The sequence below is a fragment of the Ranitomeya variabilis genome, chromosome 1 (assembly GCF_051348905.1).
Source record: "Ranitomeya variabilis isolate aRanVar5 chromosome 1, aRanVar5.hap1, whole genome shotgun sequence".
NCBI lineage: Eukaryota > Metazoa > Chordata > Amphibia > Anura > Dendrobatidae > Ranitomeya > Ranitomeya variabilis.
In genome coordinates, this window is record NC_135232.1 from 1,050,439,082 (window position 1) to 1,050,452,557 (window position 13,476).

The window sequence follows — 13,476 nt, forward strand, 5'->3', positions numbered from 1 at the left end:
AACAGGGAATTGTGACCGGCCTATGTGCGCATTGGCATGATCAATTTCTAGGGAAAAAATGTGGACAATGTTTTTTCTAGGACACTTGTACAGGGCATTAATATTTTCTAGGAGGCAATTTTACCATCTGGAGGGCACAAAGGAGGCATCTTACTTTATAAAGGGTACAGCAGTGGGCATTATTATGTGGGGGCATAGTGTTGGGCATTGTTATTGTGCCAAATATGCAGGTGCAGTGACAGGGACACATATGGCAAGTGAGGCTCAGTATTGGGGTATCTGTAGCATGAGGCGTTTGTGCAGGTTGGAAATAGATGGGGAAGGTGCTGGAAATATGAGAAGTGAAATGTGTCATTATTGTAATCTCTACAGCCAAGTCCTGGCTGGAAGAAGTTGTTATTTCGGTCTGGGCCAGATGGAAAAGACGGGAAAAGTGAACAACTCTGAAAAAATGGGAAAAGTAAACAACCGAAAGAACATTCTCTGTAAGTCACTATCTATAACTGTACTCTGTTCTCTTACGTGTTCTACCACAATATGGGCACCATATGACAGTAATAACAGCACTGGTCTTTGTACAGGGAGTTATTTTCAGTAACAGCGCAGTCATCTGCCAGCCCCCCCATGAGCTGAACCCCTAGCTATGCCTTTGTCCCAATCCTACTGTTCCCAAAACACCTCTCTTATATGATAGGAGGAGCAAACATCTCCCATTCACTCATTAAAGGGAACCTGTCAGACGGATATATTGATTAGGCCGGGGTCACACTAGCATTGAATACGGACGAGTGCTATGCGAGAAAACATCACATAACACTCGGACCACTGTTAATCTATCTGGCAGCTCCCATCACCGTTTTTTTCTTGGGCATATTCAGCGTGCGAGTGAAATCGCAGCATGTTGTGATTGTACGCGTATATCAGCCGAGTCTCACCAATGCAAGTCTATAGACACCACACGGACAATCAGTGTGACTTGCAACAAATACGCACACATTTTCCTCATTTCAGCCCATTGAGCCAACTTCGACAGTATAGACAGCACAAGACGCTGAGCTCACTGATTGGCTGCAGCGCTGTTGACATGTACTGACAGCGGATAGTCACTTAACTAATAAAATAGAAAACACATTGATTTTCCTATGCAGACGGCCCCTGTATGGGGTGTGGTGCGGTGACCCACGTTACAGCCAGGGGGCGCTGTGTGTGTGCTTCAAGATGCGCTTGGAGGCATAAATGTGATGAGACTAAGTCCGGCAGGAGTGTTAATGGCCGGTGTGTGTGTTGCAGAGGAAGACACTCTGTGCTGTCAATCTGAAGTTTGGTTGGTGTGCTGGGACTTGTAGTCCCACAAGTAGTTGTGTAATGCTAATGGTAGATTGGCAGGGCTAGTTATGAGAGATGGGAGGGTCAGACTAGCCACACACACCCACACTCCCACCCAGGGGAGTGGTTACAGGTATATAATGTGACCAGGGTGTGGGTCACATGTGCCTGTGTGGTTCCTGTGTATGGATCCGTTTGTGTGTCCCCCAACACACTCAGGTAGCGTTTCACCACATTTGGTGTAGATGCAGCCTTTCCATGCACTTCCAGGAAGACCAATCACAGGCACTTCCAACACACAGGCCATCAGTCCATGATCTACCCAAGTGCTTACAGGACTCCAGTCCATCCGCGGACAATCCAACACTCTGACCATTCCAGGACTCACACTCTTACCAGGTGCTTGCAGGACTCCAGCCCATACCAGGACAATCCAACACCTCAAGCATTCAGTCCATAGCCTCAGCAGTGCCTCCAGGACTCCAGTCCATCCCAGGACAATCCAACACACAGGCTATTGCAGGACTCACTCTTCCCAGGTGCTTGCAGGACTCCAGCCCACTTCAGGACAATCCAACACCCAGGCTATTGAAGGACTCACGGTCTCAGTGCCTCCAGGACTCCAGCCCATACCAGGACAATCCAACACTGACCGTACATCAGGTCCACGGTCTCAGGTGCTTGCAGGACTTCTCCAATACCAGGAGTCTCCAACACCGACCGTCCAGGACCTTGCACATGGACCAAACGGATCCATACACAGGAACCACACAGGCACATGTGACCCACACCCTGGTCACATTACATACCTGTAACCACTCCCCTGGGTGGGAGTGTGGGTGTGTGTGGCTAGTCTGACCCTCCCATCTCTCATAACTAGCCCTGCCAATCTACCATTAGCATTACACAACTACTTGTGGGACTACAAGTCCCAGCACACCAACCAAACTTCAGATTGACAGCACAGAGTGTCTTCCTCTGCAACACACACATCGGCCATTAACACTTCTGCCGGACTTAGTCTCATCACATTTATGCCTCCAAGCGCATCTTGAAGCACACACACAGCGCCCCCTGGCTGTAACGTGGGTCACCGCACCACAGGTGGGACGTGAAGTCGCTACAGTTCATATAACAGAATTGTCGACATTTTAGAGAGTAAAGAGCTCATCACAACTCCATTCTAGCAAAACTATAACCAACAAGAACTTTCAATCCATAGCAACACAGGTGTAGCTAGGGGTTTTGGTTCAGGGAGGGGCCAAGCTTCTGAGTGGGCCCCTAACTATGTAAACCTATTTACAAATTTGGTGGTGTACCCTAATAGTGGATGTAGGAGAACCTCAGCAGATGAAAGAGCTGTTACTAACAAAAATCTCTATACAAAGACCAACACTGATATTACTGCCATATAGTGTCCACATAGTGGTAAATACCAGCCCTGCAGTTCATATAAGACATCAGAGCACAGTTACAGATAATGTCTTACCGCTGACGTCCTTTCTGATGGAGTTGTTCACTTTTCCCATCTTTTCCATCTGGCCCAGACCGACATGACAACTTCTTCCAGCAACGACTCACCTGCAGAGAATACAACAAAGACACATTTCACTTCTCACATTTCAGGCACCGTCCCCATCTATTCACAACCTGCACAAACTCCTTATCCTGCTGATACCCCAATACTGAGCCGCTGCTGCCTTTACATGTTCCTATTACTTCACCTACTGTGTGGTACTGTGTGCCCTCTAATTTTCTTCTTACTGTAGCCCTAAATTCCTCTTTCATTGCACTCGTAAAGTAAGTGCCCCACAAACACTAAGATACCCCTACAGTGAATTCCATCACACACAGAGTATGATGCTCTATTGTACCCCACCTCTCAACTGCCCCAGAAAAGTATTGTGACCCCAACACAGTTTGATCCTACAACTGTGACCCCCACACAGCCCTCCATGCAGTATAATGGGCCTACATACAATATAATGACCCCCACACAGCCCTCCACACAATATGATGGATCCCACACAAACTTTCACACTGTATAAATGCTTGCATACAGTTTAAAGACTCCCACATACCACTTCAAATATTATAATAGCCCCCCAATATTCACGGCCCTTCCCAGTCTATTAATATCAGTCCACAGTCTCCCCATTTTTAATAACCAGCAAAGGCAAAACAGACAGCTATGGGCTGATATTAATAGGCTAGGAACGTCCATGGATATTGGCAATTTCCCAGCATAATAAGACCAGCTCACAGCTTTTTACTTTCCCTTAGCTGGTTATTAAAAATAAGGGGTCCCCATTTTTTTTTTCACTTATTTATTTCTTTGTTAACAAGTACAGTAAAATACACACGCATGACACTGCTGCTCCACTCCTTCACTTGAACCTCCGCCTCCTGGTTCAAGATTATTATTTTTTATTTTGAGTAATTTCCCTATCCTCCATTTTGCTTCCATTTTCAACGCCTGAGCCCTTATTATGACCATTTTACAGCACCAAAGTTCAGGTCCCCATTGACCTATATGGGGTTCGGGTCCGGGGTCAAGTCCAGGTCCAGTTCTGGTACCCGAACCGGACTTTTGACTAAAGTTCGGCTGAATGAAAATTGCATGGGAGCCCAAGCCATTTTCTTAATTTAATTCTTTATTTTACACAAGAGGGACCCATCGGGTACTGAATACATCTCCCATCATTGTTTCCTGGTTGCTCTGATCTCATGGAGACCAAGCAACAATAATGAGAGTTACTTTCAGCAGCTGGTGCCTGGGAACAGCGTGAACTGTAACGCTTCTTCCCAGGAGCCGGTACATACGTGTCATGCTGATGTTATCCATGTGTCAACAGTGTGCATGTGTGCGGCGCGCATTTTGTCCATGCTGCTGATAAAAAATTTACATGTCTGCAGGTTTTTCACATGGATACATGGTCTGTGTGAAAAACGGACCTCATACAGAAAGAGAAAAACGGATGTGTGATTGGGCCTAAGAGAGATTTTATTAATACTGGCATACTGGTATGTGAGAGTAAAAAAAATGTGTATTTTTTTAGGATGAATGAACTTTCTTGCATAAGACACATCCTGCTTATGTAACAGATGTGATGCAAATTGCATTGTGATCCAAAGGACGACACAGCAGTGGTACTCTCATGTTGGCAGCATATCATTGTCTTGAAGGCTTTAACTCCTACACAAATTATGAAGGCAGAAATATAAGCTCAAAGCCATACGCTACTGACTACTTAAGAGAATAACTAATAGGTTTAAAAAGCATAATATTGTATAAGCAACATTACCACTGAAAAACTCAGAATTTAAAATATAACACAGTCATTGGATTCTAACATACGAAATACCCTGCAATTTTTAATAAAGTGCACTTCTTCTATACTGTTATACAGTGCTGTGGAAAAGTTTTGCGCAGGTCTGGAAAAAATGCTGCAAAGTAAGAAAGTTAATCAAAAATATTTGTGTTAATAGTTTATTTTTATCAATTAACATAATGCAAATCAAATCAAGAATGGCTGTAACCACCCTTTTGCCTTCTAAACAGCATCAATTCTTGCGCAGTTTTTGAAGTAAGAGGTTGCCCCAAAACATCTTGGAGAACTAGTAACCATAGATCTTTTGGGGATGTTGGCTTGTGCAAATCTTTTTGGCTTTTCATGTAATCTCACAAAGACTTGGTGTTGTTGAGGTCAGAGCTCTGTTGGGGGGCCATCTCACCACTTCCAGGACTCGTTCTTCTTTACACTGAAGATAATTGTTAATTACATCAGCTGTATGTTTAGGGTTGTTTTCTGCTGCAGAATAGTATTTGAAGCCATTCAGATGCCACCCTGATGGTATTGCATGATGGATAAGTTTCTGACTGCATTTCTTAGCTTTGAGAACACCAGGAAACGTGCAACGTTGAGGACTGCAGTGGTTGGCAAAAGATACTTAGTGCAGCAGATGAATGACACATTATGATCTCTCCCCTTTGATATTTGTAGATGTCTAGCAGTGCCATCAGGTCAGAACTGGCAGCAACCAGTGGGACCCAGCTACACCCATCTATTGTTCAGAGATGTTTTGCCAGAAGTGGTCCTCGTAGAAGAATTGTGGCCAAAAACCATACCTTTGACATGAAAACAAGGACAAGTGATTTAACTGCGCATTAACATATGGGGACAGGGATGCAGAAAAATGGCAGCAAGTGCTGTGGAACGATGATTATTCAAAATGTGAAATATTTGGCTGTAACATCAGACTGAATGTTGGCAAGACAGAAGCATGCTTGAGGTTCCTTGGAAGTTTTGTTCTGCAATTCAGAAATTAGAGTTGGGAATTTGGGCAGGACTAATGGTGTCCTCACTGCTGATAAATACAGACAGATATTTATCCATCTGCTATACCAGATACATACAGCCAATGTCATCAAGAACTATATTCAGTGTAAAGAAGAAGAGTCCTGGAAGTGATTATACTGCGCCTATAGAGCCCCTATCTCAACATTGCATCTGTATGGGATTGCATGAAGAAACAGAAGGGTTTGCACAAGACTACATCCACAGATCTGTGGTTAGTTCTCCAAGATATTCAGAACAACCTCACTGCCAAGTTCTTCATATACTGTGTGCAAGTGTACATAGAAAAATTGATGCTGTTTTGAAGGCAAAGGGCAATCACACCAAATACTGATTTGTTTAAGATTTTCTCTTTTGTTCATTCACTTTTCATTTTGTTAATTGATAAAAAAAATTACCACTTCTCATTTTTCAAAGCAATCTTACGTTGCAGCATTTTTTCACACCTGTCTAAAACTTTTGCACAGTTTCAAACACTATCACTATGCATGCTTATATATAAAGATAGAACTTACAGCTTATATGCCTTGAAGCAGTATCTGAAACAGCGCCCCCCTCACAACTGGTGAATTCTAGTAGTAGTTGCCTCATGGGAGTGCCTGACATTCTGTGTACACTGCTGTCATAATCCTCACTGATACATATGCTGTCCAGCAAGTCCTGCCCGCAGTAGCGTAACTACAAAGTTATGGGCCCCCGGTGCGAACTTTCAAATGGCCCCCCCCCCCCACCATGCCAAAATATTTTCTTCCCAAATTCACATTTTCCCTATTCATTTCGCATGCTATAGCTTTATTGCAAAGTTGTATAGTGTGACCTCAGTTGCATAACTATCCGGTGCCCCATCCTGGGATATATTTGTCCCCTGTACTACCATTGTTATGTAATGTATAAAAGAAAATAAACCATTATACTCATCCGGGGCTAACATAGAAGTCATGGGGATCCATATAACCATATAAGAAGTATAATGCACCACCTCCTTATAGTATAATACACTCCCCATAGTCCTCCTTATAGTATAATACACTCCCCATAGTCCTCCATATAGTATTGTACACTCCTCAGTCCTCCATATAGTATAATACACTCCTAATAGTCCTCCATATATTAAAATACACTCCTCATAGTGCTCCAAATAGCATAATACACTCCTCATAGTGCTCCATATAATACACTGCTCAGTCCTCCATATAGTATAATACACTGCTCAGTCCTCCATATAGTATAATACACTCCTCAGTCCTCCATATAGTATAATACACTGCTCATAGTGCTCCATATAGTATAATGCACCCCTCATAGTCCTCCATATAGTATAATACACTCCTCAGTCCTCCATTTAGTATTATACACTCCACATAGTCCTCCATACATTAAAATACACTGCTCAGTCCTCCATATAGTATAATACACTCCTCATAGTGCTCCATATAGTATAATGCACCGCCATCATCATCCATGTCGCACAATTCACTTCCCACAGTATAATGCACCCCATAGTTCTTCATATAGTATAACATATTCCCCATAGTCCTCGATTCAGTATAATGCAGCCCACATATAGTATAATGCAGCCACCCCAGAGTATAATGCAGCCACCCACACAGAGTATACTGCAGCCTTGCCATACAATTCAATGTAACCCCCATAGAATATAATGCAGCCCCCTCATAGTATAATGCAGCCCCTCCATACAGGGGCAGTGAGAAAGACACGAGCAAATGGTGACGAGGGGGCAGGGGAGAGGGCACAAGAGGGCTAGGGGAGACAGGCACAAGGGTAACATAGGGGGGCTAGGGAGCCAAGGAAGGTGGCCTCTGACCTGTCGGGCCTCTGACCTGCCAGAGCCGGTTGCAGCGGCGACTGCTGCGACCCTGGTAGTTACGCCCCTGCCTCTTAAACACACTACAGATATCACACACATACACATACTACAGATATCACACACACACGTACTACAGATATCACACACACACACACACACACTACAGATATCACACACACACAACAGATATCACACACACACTACAGATATCACACACACACTACAGATATCACACAAACACTACAGATATCACACACACTACAGATATCACACACACTACAGACATCACACACACTACAGATACACACACACACACTACAGATACCACACACACACACATACTACAGATATCACACACACACTACAGATATCACACACACACACTACAGATATCACACACACACACTACAGATATCACACACACATACTAGAGATATCACACACACTACAGATATCACACACATACACTACAGATATCACTCACACACACACACTCCAGATATCACATACACACATACTACAGATATCACACACACATACTACAGATATCACACACACACACTACAGATATCACACACTACAGATATCACACACACTACAGATATCACACACACACACACACACACTCACACACACACTACAGATATCACACACACTACAGATATCACACACACACTACAGATATCACACACACACACTACAGATATCACACACTACAGATATCACACACACACTACAGATATCACACACACACTACAGATATCACACACACACACACACACACTACAGATATCACATACACACACTACAGATATCACACACTACAGATATCACACACACACACTACAGATATCACACACACACACACACTACAGATATCACACACACACATACTACAGATATCACACACACATACTACAGATATCACACACACACACTACAGATATCACACACACACTACAGATATAACACACACACACACACACTACAGATATCGCACACACACACACACCAGATACCAGCTCATATACACATCTCACACTCTCCTCTCTGGTACAGGGGAGGGCGGCTGATATAAACGTGCAGCTCCTCAGCTTTTCCTGCTTACAGCAGCTCTGTCCCGCACCTCCCCCGTTCTCACCTTCTGTCCTGGGGCTGCACAGCAGGAGAAGCTGTCTCACCGTGCTGACTGGAGCTCTGCTTCCTATCTCTCACGTACCCCGGCTGCCCCCTCCCCCTAGATACGCCTCGGACTGTTGCCGTGCGGGAGGAATCTCCTGCGCTGCAACATGGTGTTGGGTGCCTCTGACCTGCCGGGCCCCTGACCCTCCGGGCCCGGTCGCAGTGGCGACCGCTGCGACCGCGGTAGTTACGCCACTGCCTGCCCGCTGTAATATCACCTTGGATCCTCATTGTTCACCCTCACCTACACTCCCCATAGTCCTCCTTATAGTATAATACACTCCCCATAGTCCTCCATATAGTATTGTACACTCCTCAGTCCTCCATATAGTATAATACACTCCTCATAGTCCTCCATATATTAAAATACACTCCTCATAGTGCTCCAAATAGCATAATACACTCCTCATAGTGCTCCATATAATACACTGCTCAGTCCTCCATATAGTATAATACACTGCTCAGTCCTCCATATAGTATAATACACTCCTCAGTCCTCCATATAGTATAATACACTGCTCATAGTGCTCCATATAGTATAATGCACCCCTCATAGTCCTCCATATAGTATAATACACTCCTCAGTCCTCCATTTAGTATTATACACTCCACATAGTCCTCCATATATTAAAATACACTGCTCAGTCCTCCATATAGTATAATACACTCCTCATAGTGCTCCATATAGTATAATGCACCGCCATCATCATCCATGTCGCACAATTCACTTCCCACAGTATAATGCACCCCATAGTTCTTCATATAGTATAACATATTCCCCATAGTCCTCGATTCAGTATAATGCAGCCCACATATAGTATAATGCAGCCACCCCAGAGTATAATGCAGCCACCCACACAGAGTATACTGCAGCCTTGCCATACAATTCAATGTAACCCCCATAGAATATAATGCAGCCCCCTCATAGTATAATGCAGCCCCTCCATACAGGGGCAGTGAGAAAGACACGAGCAAATGGTGACGAGGGGGCAGGGGAGAGGGCACAAGAGGGCTAGGGGAGACAGGCACAAGGGTAACATAGGGGGGCTAGGGAGCCAAGGAAGGTGGCCTCTGACCTGTCGGGCCTCTGACCTGCCAGAGCCGGTTGCAGCGGCGACTGCTGCGACCCTGGTAGTTACGCCCCTGCCTCTTAAACACACTACAGATATCACACACATACACATACTACAGATATCACACACACACGTACTACAGATATCACACACACACACACACACTACAGATATCACACACACACAACAGATATCACACACACACTACAGATATCACACACACACTACAGATATCACACAAACACTACAAATATCACACACACTACAGATATCACACACACTACAGACATCACACACACTACAGATATCACACACACACACACTACAGATACCACACACACACACATACTACAGATATCACACACACACTACAGATATCACACACACACACTACAGATATCACACACACACACTACATATATCACACACACATACTAGAGATATCACACACACTACAGATATCACACACATACACTACAGATATCACTCACACACACACACACACACACTCCAGATATCACATACACACATACTACAGATATCACACACACATACTACAGATATCACACACACACTACAGATATCACACACTACAGATATCACACACACTACAGATATCACACACACACACACACACATACTACAGATATCACACACACACTACAGATATCACACACACACTACAGATATCACACACACACACACTACAGATATCACACACTACAGATATCACACACACACTACAGATATCACACACACACTACAGATATCACACACACACACACACACACACTACAGATATCACATACACACACTACAGATATCACACACACTACAGATATCACACACACACACTACAGATATCACACACACACACTACAGATATCACACACACACACACACTACAGATATCACACACACACATACTACAGATATCACACACACACACTACAGATATCACACACACACTACAGATATAACACACACACACACACTACAGATATCGCACACACACACACCAGATACCAGCTCATATACACATCTCACACTCTCCTCTCTGGTACAGGGGAGGGCGGCTGATATAAACGTGCAGCTCCTCAGCTTTTCCTGCTTACAGCAGCTCTGTCCCGCACCTCCCCCGTTCTCACCTTCTGTCCTGGGGCTGCACAGCAGGAGAAGCTGTCTCACCGTGCTGACTGGAGCTCTGCTTCCTATCTCTCACGTACCCCGGCTGCCCCCTCCCCCTAGATACGCCTCGGACTGTTGCCGTGCGGGAGGAATCTCCTGCGCTGCAACATGGTGTTGGGTGCCTCTGACCTGCCGGGCCCCTGACCCTCCGGGCCCGGTCGCAGTGGCGACCGCTGCGACCGCGGTAGTTACGCCACTGCCTGCCCGCTGTAATATCACCTTGGATCCTCATTGTTCACCCTCACCTACAGTTTACAGAATAAGTCTCCCAACTTGAGCCCATTGCAAATGGTCTCACAAAGATTCCTTTATTTTTATACTATTAGACCTCCTTCACATGTCCGTGTTCAGTAGGTGTAGCATCCGTTTTTTTTCATGAATACAACACATGCCCATTATAACCTATGGTACTATGCTCCAGGTTTTCATAGGCCCCAGGCGAAAGAGCCTCAGTGGGCCCCTTTAACACGTACCACAATTCACGATGCACAGATAAGAAATATAGGTATAGTTCAATCCAAATATTTCCCTTATTTCTCATGAGTGATATCTATTGTAAATTCTATAATAGCTGAGAAACTGGTGAATCCTTGCAGCTCACAGTGCATGTTAGACCAAATGAGAATCATGAGGTCAAAAGAACTGGCCAAGGACCTCAGAGGCAGAATTTTGGCAAGGCACAGATATGTCCAAGGTTGCAAAAGAATTTATGTAGTACTCAAGGTTACTAAGAGCACAGTGGCCTCCATAATCCTTAAATGGAAGAACTTTGGGACCAACAGAAGTCTTCTTAGACCTGGGCGTCCAGCCAAACTGAGCAATCATGTGAGAAGAGCATTGGTGAGAGGTAAAGAATAACCCCAAGATCACTGTATCTGAGCTCTAGAGATGCAGTAGGGAGATGGGAGAAAGTTCCACAAAGTCAACTATCGCTGCAGCCCTCCACCAGTCGGGCCTTTATGACAGAGTGGCCCGACGGAAGCCTCTCCTCAGTGCAAGACATATGAAAGCCTGCACAGTGGCCCGACGGAAGCCTCTCCTCAGTGCAAGACATATGAAAGCCTGCACAGAGTTTGCTAAAAAACACATGAAGGACTCCCAGACTATGAGAAATAAGATTTTCTGGTCTGATGAGACGAAGATAGACCTTTTTGGTGATAATTCTATGCGGTATGTGTGGAGAAAACCAGGCACTGCTCATCACCTGCCCAATACAATCCCAACAGTGAAACATAGTGGTGGCAGCATCATGCTATGGGGGTGTTTTTCAGCTGCCGGGACAGGACGACTGGTTGCCATTGAAGGAAACATGAATGTGGCCAAGTACAGAGATATCCTGGATGAAAACCTCTTCCAGAGTGCTCTGGACCTCTGACTTGGCTGAAGGTTCACCTTCCAACAAAGACAATGACCCTAAGTACACAGCTAAAATAACAAAGGAGTGGCTTCAGAACAACTCTGTGACCATTCTTGACTGGCCCAGCCAGAGCCCTGACCTAAACCCAATTGAGCATCTCTGGAGAGACCTGAAAATGGCTGTCCACCAACGTTCACCATCCAACCTGACGAAACTGGAGAGGATCTGCAAGGAAGAATGGCAGAGGATCCCCAAATCAAGGTGTGAAAAACTTGTTGCATCATTCCCAAGAAGATTCATGGCTGTACTAGCTCAAAAGGTGCTTCTACTCAATACTGAGCAAAGGGTCTGAATACTTATGACCATGTGATATTTCAGTTTCTCTTTTTTAATTTGCAAATTTCTACATTTTTGTTTTTTTTCAGTCAAGATGGGGTGCAGAGTGTACATTTATGAAAAAAATGAACTTTTTTGAATTTACCAAATGGCTGCAATGAAACAAAGTGACAAATTTAAAGGGGTCTGAATACTTTCCGTACCCACTGTATTGCTCCATACAATATAGTGGCCCCACGCGCACAGTGACGGGACATAAAAGCAACATGAAGGAACGCCAGAAAGGAGAAGGAAGAGGTATTCACAACAAACTGCATGCAACAATCTCAAGATAAGAGCAACTGTCTAGAAACACCTTCTCCAATGCAGCCAAGAACAGAATGAAGATTCTATTGCTGGCATGGAGGGAAGCCAGACAAAGATTTATATAATTCAAGGGTGTGGTTCCAATAAGCAGCACAGCAAATATATCACATGGAACTCTAAATCCTTTCCATGCCACAAGAAACCTTTTAACTCATGAATGACCATGAGGATTTAAAGAGGACCTGTGTTCAGTTAATCACGGTGATCTTCTAATCTCAGATGTACCATAGATGCCAGCAGAATGTGGCATATTCATGACAGGTCCCCATTGAGGTGGACTAAAGTTTGGTTGGACACTATACTCCGAACTTCACATTGCTTGTTGAAAATCATGTAAGATGTAAAAAAAAGAGAGTAAAGCAGTTATAAACAATTATTTAAAAACCAATACCTTCTGTCATTCACGACTTACGGTGTTTAACAGGATAATAAAAAATTGTGAAAAAGTTTAGAAATTACAAT